The sequence below is a fragment of the Salmo salar genome, chromosome ssa07 (genome assembly GCF_905237065.1).
Source record: "Salmo salar chromosome ssa07, Ssal_v3.1, whole genome shotgun sequence".
NCBI lineage: Eukaryota > Metazoa > Chordata > Actinopteri > Salmoniformes > Salmonidae > Salmo > Salmo salar.
The window spans coordinates 62,267,884-62,274,880 of NC_059448.1; the positions used below are offsets into that span (position 1 = coordinate 62,267,884).

The 6,997-nt window shown below is 41.5% G+C and overlaps 1 long non-coding RNA gene and 1 other non-coding gene across 3 annotated transcripts; both read right to left on the reverse strand.

The window, feature by feature from the left end:
- Nucleotides 1–120: 120 nt before the first annotated feature.
- On the reverse strand, nucleotides 121–6,311 carry LOC123743802 (uncharacterized). Of its 2 annotated transcripts, none has more exons than XR_006770696.1 (4): nucleotides 6,194–6,311; nucleotides 5,885–5,984; nucleotides 1,205–1,282; nucleotides 121–1,040 (listed from the first exon to the last, which is right to left on the reverse strand). It is a non-coding gene; the product is annotated as an uncharacterized lncRNA (long non-coding RNA). The 2 variants fall into 2 exon arrangements; XR_006770697.1 differs by lacking the exon at nucleotides 6,194–6,311 and adding an exon at nucleotides 6,066–6,180.
- A 602-nt stretch (nucleotides 6,312–6,913) lies between these two features.
- On the reverse strand, nucleotides 6,914–6,986 carry trnak-cuu (transfer RNA lysine (anticodon CUU)). The gene has a single exon. It is a non-coding gene; the product is annotated as a tRNA-Lys (tRNA).
- Nucleotides 6,987–6,997: the final 11 nt, after the last annotated feature.

Below are 6,997 nucleotides of genomic sequence, written 5' to 3' on the forward strand. Positions count from 1 at the left end.
CCAACACTAGTTACGGTCACAACAAACCTCTTGAATATCACCTTCAAATTGAAAAAACAAACAAACGTTAAGACAGGAATTTTCATACATTCCTGATGACTCAGTCACACAAGTGATCTCTTCCATTTCAAATATGTTTATTGAAAGCAGTGAGCCAAGTCCTTTTTTGCTAGTTACATATTGAAAACTGAGCAACATAAAGCCAATGTACAAACAGAATATAAAGTAGTCTACTTTTTTTAAACCATGGAAGTCTACCTGTGCAAAGGGCATATATACAGAACACTTGTTTGAGATTATAACACCCCCACCACTTAAAGCAGTGTACAATGAACAGCACATGTCCTCTAAAGTGCAAATAGCATTATACATTCACAAGAAAACCAATGATTAACACAAACAGTGCGATTTAGATGAAGAATATAACACCCCCCCCCGCATACACCATATTAATGAAGAATATAACAACCCCCCCCGTATACACCATATTAATGAAGAATATAACCCCCCGTATACACCATATTAATGAAGAATATAACCCCCCGTATACACCATATTAATGAAGAATATAACCCCCCGTATACACCATATTAATGAAGAATATAACCCCCCCCATATAAATGAAGAATATAACCCCCCCCATATTAATGAAGAACAACCCCCCGTATACACCATATTAATGAAGAATAACCCCCCGTATACACCATATTAATGACGAATAACCCCCCCGTATACACCATATTAATGAAGAATATAACAGCCCCATATTAATGAAGAATATAACCCCCATATAAATGAAGAATATAACCCCCCCCCATATACACCACATTGCATAATGGATCAATAAAGTGTGAGCAGCTTGGTTAGTAAGAACATATTAAAAAGACGGTAGAATGTCAGGAAAATGTCAATGATTAATTTATCTGCCCATCTTAGCAGAGAGAGGAATACCGTAAAGACATCACACTGTACATAAAAAGGTAATTCATTTATTTGCAGTGTTCTCTTTTGCTTCCCGTCTGGGTCTGGGAGATGACGGTCTGGAATCAAGAATAAACAAATGTAAAAATGGCATTTAGACTACACAGCCTGCTCCAGTTACAGAAAGGGGGTAAACTTAATTTAGTCAAATCCACACTCCAAATGTCAGTCAAATGACAAAAACAAATAACATTTGTCTGACAGAGATTTTAATTATACTTACATGTCCTTGATAGCTTTCTTCATGAGCTGTCTTGTACATGGGGACATCACATTGTCTGTTGGACTCCTTATTGCAGACCTACATCGCCACACAAGGCAGTAGAGAGAAAGAGAGAGAGAGTAGAGCGAGAAAGAGAGAAAGTGAAAGTGGAGCAAGAGAATATACCAAGCAATCATCCAACTAGTGAATGACAAATTACAGAGGAGGTACTTCTTGATGCAATTAAAGCCTTTAAGTACGGGAAAACTCAAGGGCGGGATGGCATACCAGTGGAGGTAAACCAAACCTTTTTTGATATACTCAGAGGACCATTATTAGCATGTTTTAACCACTTCTATACACACACACACGGTATCAGATACTCAACTACGTCTGATTTCATTATTACTGAAACAGGAGCCATGTGGTAAATATACTGCTAAAAAAAATAAAGGGAACACTTAAACAACACAATGTAACTCCAAGTCAATCACACCTGTTGTGAAATCAAACTGTCCACTTAGGAAGCAACACTGATTGACAATACATTTCACATGCTGTTGTGCAAATGGAATAGACAACAGGTGGAAATTATAGGCAATTAGCAAGACACCCCCAATAAAGGAGTGGTTCTGCAGGTGGTAACCACAGACCACTTCTCAGTTCCTATGCTTCCTGGCTGATGTTTTGGTCACTTTTGAATGCTGGCGGTGTTTTCACTCTAGTGGTAGCATGAGACGGAGTCTACAACCCACACAAGTGGCTCAGGTAGTGCAGCTCATCCAGGATGGCACATCAATGCGAGCTGTGGCAAGAAGGTTTGCTGTGTCTGTCAGCGTAGTGTCCAGAGTATGGAGGCGCTACCAGGAGCCATGCCAGTACATCAGGAGACGTGGGGAGGCCGTAGGAGGGCAACAACCCAGCAGCAGGACCGCTACCTCCGCCTTTGTGCAAGGAGGAGCACTGCCAGAGCCCTGCAAAATGACCTCCAGCAGGCCACAAATGTGCATGTGTCTGCTCAAACGGTCAGAAACAGACTCCATGATGGTGGTATGAGGGCCCAACGTCCACAGGTGGGGGTTGTGCTTACAGCCCAACACCGTGCAGGACGTTTGGCATTTGTCAGAGAACACCAAGATTGGCAAATTCGCCACTGGCGCCCTGTGCTCTTCACAGATGAAAGCAGGTTCACACTGAGCACATGTGACAGACGTGACAGTCTGGAGACGCCGTGGAGAATGTTCTGCTGCCTGCAACATCCTCCAGCATGACCGGTTTGGCGGTGGGTCAGTCATGGTGTGGGGTGGCATTTCTTTGGGGGTGCCGCACAGCCCTCCATGTGCTCGCCAGAGGTAGCCTGACTGCCATTAGGTACCGAGATGAGATCCTCAGACCCCTTGTGAGACCATATGCTGCTGCAGTTGGCCCTGGGTTCCTCCTAATGCAAGACAATGCTAGACCTCATGCTGCTGGAGTGTGTCAGCAGTTCCTGCAAGAGGAAGGCATTGATGCTATGGACTGGCCCGCCCGTTCCCCAGACCTGAATCCAATTGAGCACATCTGGGACATCATGTCTCGCTCCATCCACCAACGCCACGTTGCACCACAGACTGTCCAGGAGTTGGCAGATGCTTTAGTCCAGGTCTGGGAGGAGATCCCTCAGGAGACCATCCGCCACCTCATCAGGAGCATGCCCAGGCCTTGTAGGGAGGTCATACAGGCACGTGGAGGCCACACACACTACCGAGCCTCATTTTGACTTGTTTTAAGGACATTACATCAAAGTTGAATCAGCCTGTAGTGTGGTTTTCCACTTTAATTTTAAGTGACTCCAAATCCAGACCTCCATGGGTTGATAAATTGGATTTCCATTGATTATTTGTGTGATTTTGTTGTCAGCACATTCAACTATGTAAAGAAAAAAGTATTTAATAAGATTATTTCATTCAGATCTAGGATGTGTTATTTTAGTGTTCCCTTTATTTTTTTGAGCAGTGTATAAAGATCCATTCCATTTAAAAATAATTGGAGGCCTCTTACACTTCAGTGTTGTGATGCAAAAACTCAAGCAAAATGCTTAGCGCATAGAATTAAAAAAGGTATTGTCGGATATTATTCAGCCTAATCAGACTTTTTTTTTTTTTTTTTTTTACATGGACGATACATTAGAGATAATATAATATAAGACAAGTACTGGAAACAATAGAACACTATGACAAATCTGGGAAACCAGGCCTAGTTTTCATAGCCGACTTTGAAAAGGCCTTTAATAAAGTACGACTGAAGTTTATATACAAATGCCTGGAATATTTAAATTTGAGAATCTTTTATAAAATGGGTTAAAGTTATGTATAGTAACCCTAGGTGTAAAATAGTAAATAATGGCTATTTCTCAGAAAGTTTTAACTGTCAAGAGAAGTAAAACAAGGTTGTCCGCTATCAGCATATCTATTTATTATTGCTATTGAAATGTTAGTTGTTAAAAATCAGATCCAACAATAACATTAATGGTTTAGAAATCCAGGGTGTGACCACCCTCTCACTCGGTCTGCTGAATTATCTCTGCTCATGTTTTCCTTAATAGGATGTCGGTGGGCGGAGTCGGGAGGGTCGTCAGCGAAAAGGGACACACCTGGGCTCGGGTGCGTCCCGGAGATAAATACACCTTTCCCCCCATTCATTGAGGAGACTCTCTACATAGGCAAACTGTTGGGTTTTGGAGCCTTTCAACACCCCTCATTATCACATCTATGTACACAACCACACATACATGTATATAGTTTACTTTGGTTAAATATATTTTTGTTATTCCTTGATCTCCATGTTGTCTCCCTTTTTGTTATGACCGGTTTGTGACAAGGGCTTAAAAACAAAGGTTTCATTGTACGCTGATTCATGTTCTTTTAAATCCACAATTTGGATCCCTCCACAGCCTCAGAGGATCCAGTGTTAAGGATCAGCGTGGCAGACGTGTTGTTGCCTACTCTTACCAGCTGGGGGCGGCCTGTCAGGGAGTCCAGGATCCAGTTGCAGAGGGAGGTGTTTAGTCCCAGAGTAATTTGCTTAGTGATGAGATTCGTGGGCACTATGGTGTTGAACGCTGAGTTGTAGTCGATGATCAGCATTCTCGCATAGGTATAGTGTATTACCTATGAGAGAATATATACATTACCATACAATTAACGCAGCTTGGGTGTATTTGAACTTAGGCTGTGTGTGTATATAAATGGCCTCCCGAGTGGCGCAGCGGTCTGAGGCACTGCATCTCAGTGCTAGAGGTGTCACTACAGACCCTGGTTCGATCCTGGGCTGTATCACAACCGGCTGTAATTGGGAGTTCCATAGGGCCTTACTTTTAAAAAATTTTTATAACCCTTTGCTCTAACCATTTTTCGAGCAAATGGAATGAGCAGCAACTACGTTTGGCTAGATACAGACCGTTAGTGGAATTCCCGCCAGAGAGTAACGGTTAATGTGATTGGATGTTAATTATTTGACTAGGCTACATGTATGACATTGTGTTGTTATTTCGCTAAACATTAGGTTTAATTTTATTTTTGGAAGTGAAACGAGGCTACTCAGTCGAGGAAAAAAACCTCACCCAAATATAAATGGACTGTTTGAAAATGTGAAGATTTAAAAAAAAAAAAACGACCCTCTGGCTCTGACTAGGTGCACTCTCCCGTGGGTTATAAGTCATCTCTCACATGGTAACTAGAACTATTTGCAAAGGTGACAGCTTATTATACCTCAGTGAGTGAATTGAATCAAAGATAATGGATATACTGGCAAGATACGTCTCGCCGCTCTAAACGGGAGTTGTTGTCCACAAAGCGGCACGGCGGACTGTCTAGCTCCCGCCTATACTTTCTTTGGATTGGTGGATATATTTTTTGGTTGAACAAATTCAACACTCCATACAAACTCCTTACTTGGTGGGCGAAAAAAAACACCACCTACTGGAGGAAGACAGATTTTCCACTGAGTTGGGCCTCTCTTCCTCTCGAAATTGAATTGAGGAGAGGAGACAAATCTGTATACAATGAGATGCTCATGTCTCCACCCCAAAAATAGAGTACCACAGTATGAGTCATAATACCTAGCGGTCAAACAGGGAAATGGTTCTAAATGGTTTTTCTCCATTCATTTCTCCTTATAGGGGATTTTAGAAACACTTACAATAAGGGCTGTGTTTCATGTGGGCTTACCCTGGCTTGACGTTTAGATAACAAGTCTCTCGGGACATGGTGACTTTTATCAATACATTTGCCTGTATTTACCCCCAACAAATGAAATGCTAGATAGCTGCTAATGTGGCTATCATAAAGAACTACAAATGCCATGTTCTGGACGAGACTGCCGAATCGATGCAAAGGTAAGAATCTCTGGATTAACCATCTAATGTATTGGCAAAATTTCTTTAAATGTACCTGTTTGCAAAGGTTCCAGCTGGAGATAATGTCCAGGAGCTTGCAGCCCTTATTTTAAGTGTTTCTCAAATCCCTTATGGGAAAAACGATTGGAACCATTTCCCTGCTTGACCGCTAGGTTTTATGGGCATTATGAATCCTCCACTGAGGGCTCAGGCGGGAAGGAAGGTGACAAGCCACTATTGTAATACACATTGCATAAATTATACTGTATAAAAACAACTGTAGGTTTAACGTGCATTAATCTAACAATCATACTTTCACAACTTACTTCTCTTGAATTGTCTTTCTTTTCGCCAGGCTTGGTGTCGGTGGCTGTTGGTTGTAGTGAGGAGACACCGACTGCAGTGCTTTTCCAGAGCTCATTTTCTCTGCAGAAAGCCACCATGACATTAGCGATAGTTTAGTGTTTTGATACATTGTATCCATAGCTAATAATGTAAACGTTGTACCTTGCATACAATAACATACGCTCTAGCGTTGCTGCATGTAATATTGTTACTAATACGAACTGTTAATTGTTGAAATCATGTAATTGATTATACCAAGTACATCTTCATTGTAGCAGTTAAGAACCCACCTTTTCTTTAAATCTTATTAGCCACAGTCGTGTAAAAAGTAGGCAAGGCTTGAGATCCAGGTAGTTCAGTAACGATCAGCTGAGTTCAAGTCAAATAGGACATTTCGAAGGTGGCGCTCCATGACGTATTTCAAATACGCTCCTCTCATTGGTAGTTGCCACGGCACAAGCATAACAAACCCCACCCTCTCAGAATAGTTTTGTTGTTGACATACCTCATAACTTATTTTCTCAGTGTACGTTCTGATTTTTTTGGGGGGGAAATAAACTCCAAGTCGAATACTTTTAATTATTGTCAAACACATAAAAGCCCTTTTCAAAAGTAGGTAGCCCTATTCTTCAGCATTGTGACTGTGGGACATTCACTTTTTGGATTCAGTTACTGATGAATAAACTACATTTGTGACTTTGAAAAGGGTATTTGTTGGTGATTGTGATGGTGGAAGGATTGGTGATGACTGGTAAAAACAATACACCCCCCCACCCACAATCCCTAGTCTGCTTGTGAGTGCATTGAGTTCACAAGAATGTGTAGGACGTTTATTTAAATTAATTTACATTCATACATTTTATGTGCAGGAGGAACACGCACTTTTTCTATATATCAAACCCAGAGCACCAGACTTCATGCGTACAGAGAATATCTACATTTTATTCTCAAACTAAGAACTTCGTATATTATTTATTGAGAAGGTTTAAAGCGATCTTTCAAAAGATATTCGCCCAACGTGGGGCTCGAACCCACGACCCTGAGATTAAGAGTCTCATGCTCTACCGACTGAGCTAGCCGGGCTCGCATAACAT